At 40.9% G+C, this 13,717-nt stretch overlaps 1 protein-coding gene across 1 annotated transcript in view; it reads left to right on the top strand.

Annotated features, from left to right (window-relative positions):
- Window positions 1-4,121: 4,121 nt before the first annotated feature.
- Window positions 4,122-13,717, top strand: part of stag1a (STAG1 cohesin complex component a) — a 37,805-nt gene continuing 28,209 nt past the window's right edge. The window contains exon 1 of the mRNA XM_077538967.1: window positions 4,122-4,355. The gene's annotated coding sequence lies outside the window, so the exon portion shown is untranslated. The remainder of the gene's footprint in view (window positions 4,356-13,717) is intronic.

Genomic DNA, 13,717 nt, shown 5'->3' with positions numbered 1-13,717 from the left:
CAAGTATGAAATTACAAATAATCACGTTATTTTACAAGAACAAAGTGCAAATGTGATTTAATTCATTAAAGATTTTACTCATGAAAAAATATTTTTTTAAGACCGTAGTGTCATAAAAATACCAGCAAAACTTGTCGCCATTTTACAAGAATGGAGTCATAGCATAACAAGTAAAAAAGTTTCAACTAAAGACAAAATGTAACAAGAAAAAAGTTGGAATGCTACAAAGGAATAAAAATGTAGTTTTAAGGCGAATAAAGAGAGAAATAATATAAGAAAAATCAGAACATTATGTATAAAAAAACCATGTTTTTGCTATAATAAAGTGATAATATTATGAGCAAAGGTATTTGTTTTTTGATAACAGTCAAAACTTATGTTGAAATTCGGGGGGGGGGGGGGGATAATACAAATTAAAACTAAAGTTGTAATGTTTTATATGGGAGGGGGCGGGGGGGTAATACAAATTAAAACTAAAGTTGTAATGTTTTATATGCAGAGAAAATGGTTGGAATACTTCAAACACAAAGCTTGAACAATTCTGTATTTCATCTTTGTGCACTCTGAACAAGATAGTTTAGTCACCCGCTGCCTTGTTCTTGTCAGCGCACACGCTCCCGATCGCAGAAACAGCCGCCAGCACCAATGCGGTCTTTTTCTTCCTGACTTTCCTTTAATGATTCCTCTTTGGTTGGAGGTTTTTGCGCTATGAAACGCAGCGGTGGGTGACGGTAATAAAAGGGCTCACACTTCAGCCTGTGGGCTTCCGTGCATTCACTTTCGGCAGTATAGAGAGGAAGATCCATCTACCGTTGCCATGGAGACCACCGAATGGGAGCATGATGAGCTTGGCTATTTAGGGCACTAGTCAAAAAAATAATAAAAAAAATGGCACTGCGGCCATGTTTGTGTGTGCGTATCTTGAGGAAGGTCATAAGATGCTATCAACAGAAGTGCTATCGAACGGATGGATGACTAACTTCCATTTTAAACTCTGTTCTCATCAAGTTTAACCTTCAGGCCTTGTTTGCTTGTTTGTTTGTTTTTTGTCCTCTCAGCCGTTTTTGTCCCCTTGCAGACATACCCTATTGTTTTATGTTTTTATTTTTTTGCTTCTTTTTGCTGTGCCGTTGAACTAACATCAATTCTTGTCATTAGTATGGTGAGCCGAAAACAGGATTGAATCGGACTTTAGGAGCCATGATGGAGCCGAGTAGTGAACCGTGAAAAAAATCCAACTCATTCGTCACAGGTTTAGGAGGGCAGAACAAACATTTCAAACAAGCAGATTTAACGCTGGGTACCTCACGTCATCGTTCCTAAATGGAGAGGGAGGTCATGCTATACTGGGCACTAGCTAGCATGTATTGTGAAAATACAAGCTGGAGGCTTACATCATAGAAATGAAAACAATGAGACTGTTTTTTTTTTTTGAGTCGTGTGATCATATGAGGGCATGCTGAAAACTCTAAAAGGGATACTTTACTTATTTTGCCGTTTTTGGCAGTCAAACTTATTATTTTGTCGATAATAAATTTTACATTTTGATTATTTTTCATGTACAATTAGTACCTTGGGCGGCACGGTGGCCGAGTGGTTAGCACGTCCGCCTCCCATTAATGAGGACTCGGGTTTGAGTCCAGCCTCCAGCTTTCCTGGGTGAAGTTTGCATGTTCTCCCCGTGTCCGCGTGGGTCTTCTCCGGGTACTCCGGTCTCCTCCCACATTCCAAAGACATGCATGGCAGGTTAATTAGGTGCTCTGATTTGTCCCTACGTGTGCATGTGAGTGTGGATGGTTGTTCGTCTCTGTGTGCCCTGCGATTGGCTGGCAACCAGTCCAGGGTGTACACCGCCTACTGCGCATAGCCAGCTGAAATAGGCTACAGCACCCCCCGCGACCCTTGCGAGGAGTAAGTGGTTCAGAAAATGGATGGATGGATGGATGTATTTGAGCCTAGGTTTTAAGTTTAAAAAAATGTCTTCTGTAGTGGACACATCATAGCTTAAAAATAAAAACTTGTTTAAAAAATAAATAAATATATATATATATATATATATATATATATATATATATATATATATATATATATATATACATATATAATTTTTTTTTGCAGTATTCCAGTTACTTCACAAAGATTGGAGAATATCAAAATAAACATGATTGGACAATAATTTTTTTTCCTATTAATCAGGAGGATTTATGTAGATTGTTTTTTTTGGGGGGGGTTTTTGTGGTGTTTTTGACCTTCCTTTTCTTTTGATCCTGACCTTTAGGTTTGACCCGTGAAAGGTGCTCAAACACATAATTAATCTCAAATGTTTTTGTGCGTATTTGAGTGGAAAAAAAGCAAATATTACAGACAAGCAAACCGTTTCATGTTGTACCTGGCTTGTGTTTTGACAAAACAAATGACAAAAGAGTCCCTCGTTGATGGAAAAACAAGCCAAGCATTATCACATACATCTAAAAACATCAAAAAATTTGATATGGGCTCGTGCAGCTCTCCGGGTCATTTTTTGTCCCCCCGTGGATATGAACAGAGATGTTTATCTTCACTGTAATCGACTTTGGGAGTGACCAGCTGCAATTTGCTGCGTCTAAAAAGCGGATGGTGATGTTGCCGTGGTTACAGCCTTGGCACAGGGAACGACAGGATAGTCGTGCTCGTGTATTACTCACGTAAGGATGCATGTCTGAGGGTGAAATTAGGATTAAAAAATATAAATGATGATGATGATGAAGCTTTATTACAGGCTGCGTCTATTTTGGGAGGGATTTTTTTTTTCTCCCAGTTTTCATTTTTTAAATCCGGAATTATGGAATATTGTTTGCAGCATCAGAAAGGGTCTTTGAGATATGATACATTATGCAGTGCAATACAATAAAATATGATATGAAGAAGCACCATTGCTGTCACAATACTAAATCATGTTTCACTGTCATGTTACATTATTCACTCGACAGGCTCATCTGAATCAGTTGCATGAAAAAAAGTCACAGTCAATGAGGAGTAACTCTGCAGGTGACTGTGAATTATTAAGGCTTAACCCCAAGTGACCTTTGTTAAGCCCTACCTACCATATATACGGTGTATGGGTAGATATATTTGCATTAATTTAATAAAGACATGTTAGTGGGATGATATGACACGACAAGATGCCAAATAATCGATGTTAATATTCAAAGCATGACATGATACATTAAGATCAGAGACGCCATAACATGATATGAAATATGATATTAAGTTACTGTATGATACAACTCTATAATACACTAAGATAAGGTCAAATATGCTGTGGGATATGGTGTAACGATATAGTCAGATAGGCTATAATATGCTACAATACATACAATAGATAACTATGCAATGTATACAAATAAGATATGATAAAGTACGCTACGCTTGCCTTTGACACAGTATGCCACAAGACAGTATGATTCAATGCAATATGACAAGATATGAAAGTATATCATCCAATAACATAAAATTCATTACAATAATGCAGAAAGATGCATCATATATTATGCTAGTAAAGATACATTACATAATAGGATAATATATTCTAAGATAATGTGCAATATGATATAATGTGAGACAACAAGCTATGCTAAAATGATACCGTACATATAGATCAAATATGGCACGGCATGCTACAATACAACACAATGAGAGTGAGTTATATGTTAAGGTATGTTAAAATATTATATGTTAATTTTAGTATATGCATCAGCAAGTAACGAGCATTTATAAAAACAAAATATTTACTTTTGTATACGGTCTGTAATAAATATATGTATTTGTAATTTGTAATAAAAAATCTGTGAAATCTACTGTACACAGGTAAACAAATACACGTCTCAACGATCACTCAAATGTCGAAAGGATGACGTCAGGCGACGTCACATTTTTCTAGTTAGGCTTTTATTTTCTTTAATATTTATGAATGGGTAGAAAAGCGATGAGACGCGCTGGTTAACATAAAGTTAATAAAAATATATAGAAAAGAAACGAAAGGTGAGATAAGGGAGGCGGGTGGACGCTGCCGCCACTCGCGTGCGCGTCCTCGCCGTCTGTTACGTCGAAGTAAATGCGCGTGGCCTGCCCTGGCCTGCGCGGAGTGTCCGCCAGGGGGCAGCCGCGTCCCGGTGTGAGTCTGCGCCGCTCCCGCTGCACCGCAGAGAGGAAAATACCACCAGATGGCGGTTTAGGATTGCTGCTCTTCTCTGCGAGGCAACCTTCCGCTCGCACGGGCCAATTTCTCCAATATAAAATAACGCCAAATAATAAAAATAGGGGGATCGATTCGTCGCTGCGGGAGGTGACGCTCGACCCGGGGATGGTCGTTAAAGGTGAGTGCCCGGTGTTTTTCTCGTGCTTTTTTTGTGAGGCGGGAAAAAGGGGGGTGGGGGGGCAAGACGGCGCACAGATTCAAGATGGTGGACGCGCTGGAAAAAGGGAAGGCTGCTGCTGGGTTGTTGGCAGGAGGGGGGGGATGGGCTCTCGTAGCGGCTAACGGAGGCCACTGTTGCCGTTCCCTCCTCGTCATTTATCCTAGCCTAGCCCGCGAGCTAACTAGCCTCCCATCCAAAACAAAAAATGTCGCCGGTGGAACTCTCTCGAAGGCGGTTCTACTCCTCCTCCTCCTTCTCCTCGCCACCATTGTCCACCTGTCGCTGGAGTTGTCAACAAATCCAAGAAGCCACGTTGTTGACTGCTTTTCTTTGCACGCGCGTGTGCTTCGACTCTGCTTTTACAATGTACCGTGTTATGAACCGTGTTTTTGAGGTGCTTTCATTGGAGGGAATCTTATTGGCTCCCTTTGCTTGCTCATGTGGAGTTTAGTTCATTTTTCTGTTATGGACGAGATGCGTGTGTGTGGGGGTGTGTGTGTGTGTGGGGGGGGGGGGGGGGGGGGGGTGCGTGTGTGTGTGGTGCCCTCACATAACTTGTGTTGAATTGTAAATAAACTTGGCGCTGAAAATGTGACGTTTCTGTCTGAAGCTCAACATCATTGTCGCCTTTTAAAGTTTTGTTTCTCCCCACTTTTACCTTCTCCCACTTTTTAATGAGCTTCTGTTTCTGATTTACTGTTGTATCCACTAGTTCCCCCTTTTATCAGTTACTTCTTATGGCGGGTCCTTTTTCCTCTTCCCGCCGAGCAGGTTGTGAAATGTGAGTCACAATCTCAGGGGGTGATCATGAAGGATCCACCGAACAACCAACAAATCTTGACATGGTGGACTCAATCCCGGTCGACCAATCAGGACTGACCTTTCTGCCGGATTTGTGTTGATAGCGGGTCAGTAGTGTGCATGGTGGTTACATAACTGCTTTGTTTACAGTCTGAGTGTGATCATTTTGTCAGTGAATCCTGCAGAACCAGCTAGCAGTTGACAGATGGGATGTGAGATGTTGAGATTACAGTATGTTGCGACACAATAAATGACAATGCAGTACAATACGATGCGTGTTAAGCTACTGTATAATGTGATGTGATACAATAAAATAGAAGTTGACTGCAACTAACTAACCATTATGTCCTGATCCCATTTTTTTATTATTTTTTTTTGTGGCTAATGGCTCATGGTTAAAACCAAGTAGGCCTAAAGCATTTAAATCCTGAACATAAGTTAATTGATTTCCGGTTCTGTTTAGTGAGTACAGGGTTTCCCCCAGCATTTTATAAGCACGGAGGCCCGCCATGCTTCTCTTGACCCGCCACCACCCGGTAGATGAAGATTAGCTGTTGCATGTTGTCGGCCGAGTGCTCACTCGCTTTTGCCAGCTGTTGACGAAGGACAAAAATGAAAAAATAAGACGTCGGTCGGGCATTATTATCTTAGCAATTAGCATGACTTGTCCACCTTAGCTTGTCATCCCTCCGTGAGTCGTGACAACTGCACTTGTCAGAAATGCGTCTTATTTGACACCATGGAGGCAAATGATTACTTAATAGCGACTCCGCAACCTGTTGAGCCGCACTCGTAGCTAGCTGAAGTTCGTTGCATGCTAGCTAGTGCAGGTAAGGAGCACCGAGTTTGCCTCACCCGACAACTACCTGTGGTAGGTGATGTGAGCGATGCGCTTGCGTCTAGCCCGGAGAAACTTTCTGGCACCATCTTGGACAGTTGAGTCTCAGTTTTGCTATTCAAAGTGTTTTGATGACACGCAAAATGCAAATGTTGCCTCACAAACATGAGATGCCAAAGCCGCTTATTTCGGGCCTTGTAATGTGTCAGAAAATAGGCAGCGGTGCAGATATTGCTTTCCAGTAACTAAAAGCGGATGCTCATTTGTTTATTTTTAAACACAAAGATAATGAATCTGTTTTCAGAATTGTGAGAATATATATTTTTGAGAGGTTGAAATTCTGAGGATTTGGCGACATTGAAGTTTACTGATGTTGCTAAATGATAATCAGTTATCCAAATAGTTTCCAGTTAAAGGGACACTTCACTTATTTAGCCCATTTTAGCAATAAAAAGTTAATATTTTGTCTATAATTAATTTGATACGTTCATTATTTTTCACGTACAATTAGTACCTTTAAAAACACATTTTGCAACTTGCTGTCGACTGAAAATGACTTCACAAGGGCTCAGGTAACCAATCGCAGCTCACCTGTTTTCAAGGTTTAGTCATGTGACATTCACAGGCTGAGCTGTGATTGGTTACCTGTGCCCTTGTGATGTCATTTTCAGTCGACATCGACAGCAAGTTGCAAAATGTGTTTTTAAAGGTACTAATTGTATATAAAAATAATGAAAATATCAAATTTATTATAGGTAAAATATTAATGTTTGACTGCCAAAAATGGCTAAATAAGTAAAGTATCCCTTTAATTTGATAATCGATTGTTTGCAGCACCTCCAATGATACGGTAAAATACAATATGACACTTTAGGATACAGTACGGTAAGACAATGGTCCCCTACCATTTTCGCGCCACGGAGTGTTCTGACAATGTTTTTTGAAGACCAGCAACCATTTACCACCCGAAACTTGTGATGCAATATTTCCATGGGGAAAATTGTACGTTTTACTGTAGAGCCCAAAATAATGGATCAGCTTCACTGTGGCGATTGATTGATAATGGTCGAGGCACAAGTGTTTGGGGGGGTGTATGGCACCTTTGCCGCCTTGTTAACAATACAAAAGTGTCCCTGAGACATCTATCACAGGTTTGAAACTGTCTGTAACTGGGCGCCGCTCCAAAATGCAAAGCCCTGGATATGAAATGATTGTTGCATGATCTATGTTGGACTTGGCCCATTTATCTCTTGCTTTAGTGTGCTCACTGTCAGCTTGCTGTGTTTTTGTTGTTTTTTGCCTCTAGTTAAAATGCCAGTGTGGTGATGTTTTATTTTATTATTATGTCATTCCTGTTCTGCAGGCTTGAGGTGTGCCTGCTGCTTGCAAGCAATTAGTAGCTCATTCTTTAATGTGTGTGCCTCAGAGAGTGGTTGGACTGTCAACGTTGAAGCAGTTACCTCACTGGAAGAACAAGAGCCATGGTATAGAAGGATATCCGAGATTTACAGTTTAATGTAGCTAATTGTGAAGTGTAGTTTTATTTCTATTGACACTATCTCGACGGAGTATGTCAATTGAGTTGCTTGAAAGCCAAGAAAAAGAAAAAAAAAAATCAGAATTTTTGAAGTGCGCCCTGTGAATTGTTGGTTGTTTTCCGGCAGCCAAGCGAGCCTCTCTTGCTTCAGCCTAGTTTTTTAAATCAGGCCAGTCTGTGATGGCTCTCGATGTTTTAAATGACTGCCTTCAAGCACGGTCTCAGTCTGTGCTATATTTGTGTTGCTCTCACTTTAATATTGATGTGCTCACCTGTTGTCAGCGTCTCGAGTGCATAGGAAATGAAGAACATTAGTGCTAACTGGGGTCCTTGCCTGGTTTACAAAAAGAATTGCATTTCTGTGACAGTGACTTTTTAACCGAAATGTGATGATTTGAACTTAAAAGCAGAAATGCACGATGTGGCCTAGAAGAACGGCAATTATTGACCAATTTTGACATCATACCGGTAAACCAGAAAAAAGAAATCAGCCAATTAATAGTCAATCTTTTGTGGTTGAAGCTCAAATTGTGGCCAACTCCTCAACCGTCCCCTCTCCTATGGTACTGTGATCGTGTTGCATAGTTGTGATGTCATAATGTGCGTGACCTCGTGTTCACAGAAGATAGATCATGGCGGCATGGCAGTCGCCGGTGTGAGCTTTCTTTACTGTGTCTCCCCAAAATGTTACCCTCACAGTTTTTTTTGGTTGCATTTTAAAAAGCACAATTGTTTTCTTTTGGCAAACTCAAAATGAGTTACTGCTTGTCTTTGAAGCGGAGCTATCAATAACATTCAGCTTCATGGTGCTTTACACAATGCTTCAATGTATTTTGTACATATTAGAATGATAGTGGGACGTTGTTTGACTTTTTCCCCTCTTGTGCAAATGTCAAAAGAAGTTAGCCACTGTAAAATGCAAAAATAAAACACAACCTTAACTCTAGAACCGGGGTCACCAAATGGCGGACCGCGGTCCAGATCCGGACCCCAAGACCCTTTCATCCGGACCTCCAAGAATATGTATTAGGAGTGGAAGGGGTGGGGGGGTTATATATTCAGTTTTACCGATAGACGAACCGGGGTCCGGTAAGGGTTTTTTGGGTATCACAGCTTTGAAAACACATACGAGAGGGGACATATATTTGGCCATAAAGGAAATGCTGAAAGAGAAAGGAAATAATGTGAAAATGGTTGTATTCATAACTAGTGATGGCGACCCTTCCTTGAAAGATTTAACAATAGAATATTTGCGCAAAAAAAGAAATTAATGAAAGAAATATTTGAATAGACTAAAAACAAGTTGAATTATTGAAGAAGTGGAAGTTTTTGTCAGTTAACTGACATGTTTACAATTGAATTAAAAAAACAACAACAAAAAACAGAAAATGAAATTATTACGGTTGACGTGTGTTGATTGATTATAAGTGAATGACCTCACACAGCATGCCAGTATGCCAAGTTTTACCACACTTTCTTTGGCCACATAGTGTCATTTTTTTGTACCCACACTCAAGCGATTTTTGTGCTTGTTTGCCAGTGACTGTTACTGCTGGGGTGGCATGGCTCACTGGTAGAGTGCTCATCTCCCAACCCCGATGTTATCCATTAATTCATTCGATCCCTTGTAATCAAGTTGAAGTCTCCTTGAGCAAGATAACTGAACCCCGAGTTGCTCCTGATGCAGTAGGTGAATGGGAAGGCAGTGTGACGTGCTTGTTAATCGAAGCTTGCATTGTGGAATATTTCAAACCCTAGTTTATATACAATTAACCAACTGTTTGGCATAACGTGCAAGCAACTCCGGGAAATGAATAGTCGAGTCATGAAAACGTGACAAAATGTAAACAAAAAACGGATGGAGTCATAGAAAACTAGGGCAAACAGAGATGTGATTGTTTGTTTTTACCTCAGTCAATGTGCCCTAGCAACATAACAGGAACATACAGTTGCACTTTAATCTCCAAAGTGATTCCAGTCATTCGACATGTTACATCATCTTAGTAAGAGGGTAATCCATCTGTCAAGTAAAGTGACTTATTGATTTTTATCTCACAGCCTAGCTGTGGCCGGCGTGCCATTTTTGTCATCCAACCACAGTAAATCCTGCCTCAGCTCATCAACGGTCTTTTGTAAAAATTTCACCGCCATTTGTCATTACCTCGCATTTGCGGTCGTGTCGGAGATTCGCATGTACACGCCGCCTCCCCAAGGCGCTGTTTCAAATCCGCTGACATCCGCTCAAGCGCTGTGCACCTGATTGTGTCGTGCCGCCAGACTCGTCTCCCCGTCCTTCCTTGACGCTCTGCAAGGCAGTCAGGAACGGCGTTTGTGTCTGGCAGTCTGGGCCAAGTTGAGAAGGGAAAACAGGACAAACAAGTGCTTTTGCCCTCTGGCATCTTTCATACTGAGATTACGCAAAATTGGCGTGTCAGAGCCATGACGGATAGATTCAGCTTTTATTTGGCTGTGAAGAACTTCCTAACCCACTAAAGCCTGGGTATGCAGCAAGGATATTGACATCAACTTTTTTTAAAAATACAAATGACAATCTTAACTCTGTTGTAATGTCTTAAAGCAAGTTGATTGAACAATTTTTCAAGGTTCCTAAAATGTAGTATTTTTTTTGTTTTGTTTTGTTTTTGTTTTAATCTCAGACAGTATCTTTTAAATTTCTAACAAAATTTTTAGGGTACTCCCAAGGTTATCAGTACGTTTTTAAAAGTTAAATGGAAATTAAACAAGTAAATACTATAAATTTCTACAGGAGCTAAATATTTTTTTTTTCTCCAAAATTTAAAAATACCTGAAATCTTAAACTTAACATATTTTTGTTTGAATGTGGAACAAAAACAAATGGTTCGGATTAGAAAGTTCCCAGGGTCAACAGCATCTCTTATAAAGTTGAATGAAATTGAATTTAAATGTAAAGAAATAGTTCCCTGAGGCTAAAATGGTTTTAGATTTACCTTTTATATCGGACGTCAGATTCTTAAAAAAAAAAGGCCGATACGATATTCGTTAAAATGCCCAATATCGGCAGCAATAATCGGCCGGGGATAGATCGGGTATAGAGATCATAGGGGATAGATAGGATAGACCGATTATCGGTCTATCCCTACATCAGTTAGTCACCCCACAAATCCCCGTTCCCCCATTCGCTCAGACTGTTCCGAAACTCAGAACGTTGTTCAAATGTGCCGTTTGGTCACCTATAGCACCCCCAAAATATGACTACTGGAGCCCACCGCGTCAGGCAGTACAAGGAAAGTAAACATTTGAAGCATGAGCTGCAAATTAATGCGAGTGGAGCATGCGCTGGCTCTCGCAGCACACGAGGATGATGAAACGTCCGCTTAAAAATGATGCTAAAGTTTTTCTTTTTAGTTGAAAATGACTTAAACCAGAATCCTGTGTCGCATTGTAGCCAAAGAGACAATCCTGGTGGGTTCATGCGCCTTTTTTGTGCAGTAAATCCATGTTTTGGAAAATGTAAACTAGTTCCCATGATGATCGTTCTTCCTCTTCCGTTTAGAAGACGAAGAAGAACTCCCACCGGAATTACAAGGATTTATAGCATCGGTATTTTGCATTTTATACTTCTACAGCTAATTTCATTTTGTCTGCTGTACTTCTTTGATTAGCTGACAAGTTTCAGTTAAAAATATCCACAAATAAGCTCATTTGGGCCAAAATTCCAAAGTGTTCTCAAAGCCGGCGCCTCAAAATTACTGTGAAATTTCTAACTGTGGCGCGTCCCCCAAATACACTCAAAGGAAATAATGCAAATTCAACATTAGTTGCGAGAAGAGCAGTGTGGCCAGCAGAATTGTTCATTCCATTTTTTTTTCTTTCATAAGAACACCTGGAACCCGTTTTAAATTGTGAAGACATTGGATAATGACAAACAAAATATAGCATCTTTTTCTTTGCCCATGTGTCAAACGGCTACAATGTTTTGTGGAAATAGCCTTTAAACCGCCAAATGGTGATCCAAACATGAAATAAAAAAAAAAAGAACTCAAATCGAAGGTCAAAGCAAAGCTTTTACTCCAGATGTGAACCACCAACGGCCCCTCAGGGAGTCGGGGGGGCCGCCAAGACAATCGTTGCTCTTTTACCACACCACCAGCCTGCGCACGTATTGAGAGCTTAAAAGCAATGTCCTTTCGCTGTCAAAAGACGGCTTGCGAGGCCTGCTTTAACCAGATTAGGACCGCGTCACACGGGAGATCAGCGATTTGACACACACATACTGCAAACACACACACACACAATCACGCAGCCATCTGCTACTGCCACAAACTACTGTACACTCATTCTTTCTACGACACACTCAAAGTCTGGAGGAGGAGGCGGGGTGAGGAAGGATGCTTGTGCGAATTGCACAAAGTGACAAGATCTCTGCTGAAAAATGGAAACCCTGCCCCCCGCCCCGCACACACACACATCTTAATAACCTCCTCTCAGTGTGAATTCAAGATAAATACATCATAAGGGGGGAGGAAGTACAGCACAAGAATGGGAAGCCAATATGCAATGGCTGCCTTCTCTGCCAGGTGACAAAATAGATCCATTGGGGATGATGGTGTTGCTTCTTTCACGCTGCCCACTAAGACCCAGGCTGTGTGAAATAAGATACGAGGTACCCATCTTGTGAGTTATTCAACACTAGTTTATTGCATTACATCAAAACGTCGTATAGTCGACGAGGGTTGCAACGGTTTTAGATTTTGGTATGCGATTATAGTCTGGGGGGAGAAAGAAAAACACGGTTTTACAGTTATTCTTATAGCCATAAAAAAAAATAAAAAATCACATCAGCGTTCTTTTGAAAATGTATATTTTTTTTAACAACACTAAATAACTTAAAATAAATTTGAAAAAAGTTGCCTTTTAAAACAAATACAGTAGATTAGAAAGATACAGGCAGTTTGCTCTTAAATAGGGAATGGGCACTATGTATAACAAGTGGACAGTATGTACCAAAATAAATAAAAAATGTCTTTCAATTTACCAGGTGAAATGTTTGTCCACAACCTTTAAACTGGCAATTTGTGCAGTTGAACACTACACATATAGGCATTTTGCAGCCAAATGCCAAGATACGTTTCTTGGGAGTACCAAAATGGCGGCCCCATGGCTTCAAAGGACTTGGCCTATGGCCAGGGAGGTGGTCGTTCGGTCGGTGGCGAAGGAGTGCGGCAGCGAGTGGTGTGTCGCGCCCTGCGGGGCCTCTGCCTTGTTCGCTTTGCCTCGCTCGCCGCCGCCTCGGTTCGGCCTCCTCTTTCCCCACGTACACTCAACATGGTCCAGGCCACCTCAGAACCCAGCCGTCGGGTACGCAACTCTCCCAGAGAGTTCAAAGCTGAGCCCTGTGTTGTTGTGTGCCCGCGAAACGGACCGTGTGGAAACAGAAGAGCTTTTGTGAGCGGAAATAACCGTGTGTTGTTGACAGGCTGCGGTTAGATAATCCTGACGTTTAAAAACCATGGTTGATCGTAAAACCGGTTAATTGCTGCACCCCTGTACTCGACCCGCCATATACTCGCCGTTCGACACCTGCGGATTCACATATTTGCATTTTTTTTCCAAATATTTTTCATTGGGTCATACGTTCAGTTTTTACAGAGTACCTTTTACTGCCACCAACAGGACTTGAGTTGTGTTGAATCACCCAAGTGCAGTGCCGTTCCGATTTTGTTGTGGTAATTATTTTCTTAATAACCGTTAAGGTGGTATCTCACTGAGTGGCAAATGCTTGCGAAAGTAGTGAATGTTGGATTGTCTGGATTGTCTCTGTCATTAGTAACATCCAGCGACTTTTAGCGATGCACAGCGATAGCGTGAGAAGATTTGGGAAATAGTTGCCATCATAAGTGGCCATCATTTGGGACAGCATTGCGAAGATTAACAACTATTTTGCCACGCCTTTGCCATTTTGTGAACCTTTGGGACCATTTGCCAACTTGTGGAGCAACAGGTGAAATCTATGGATGCGACCTAGTGAAAAGGTGCGCGAACCTGAAGCCTGCTTCATACAACTTTTGACCATGTTCAAAATTTCCTTGTGTGGGTAAAAACTGTTTACGAAAAGTAAAACTGTTGTCGAACATGTTTGCAATCTTTTATAAACTTTGACGA

Source organism: Festucalex cinctus, chromosome 12 (assembly GCF_051991245.1).
Source record: "Festucalex cinctus isolate MCC-2025b chromosome 12, RoL_Fcin_1.0, whole genome shotgun sequence".
In the NCBI taxonomy this organism is placed as follows: Eukaryota; Metazoa; Chordata; class Actinopteri; order Syngnathiformes; family Syngnathidae; genus Festucalex; species Festucalex cinctus.
The sequence above is the reverse complement of the archived record's forward strand: the minus strand, read 5'-3'. Positions and strand labels throughout refer to the sequence as shown.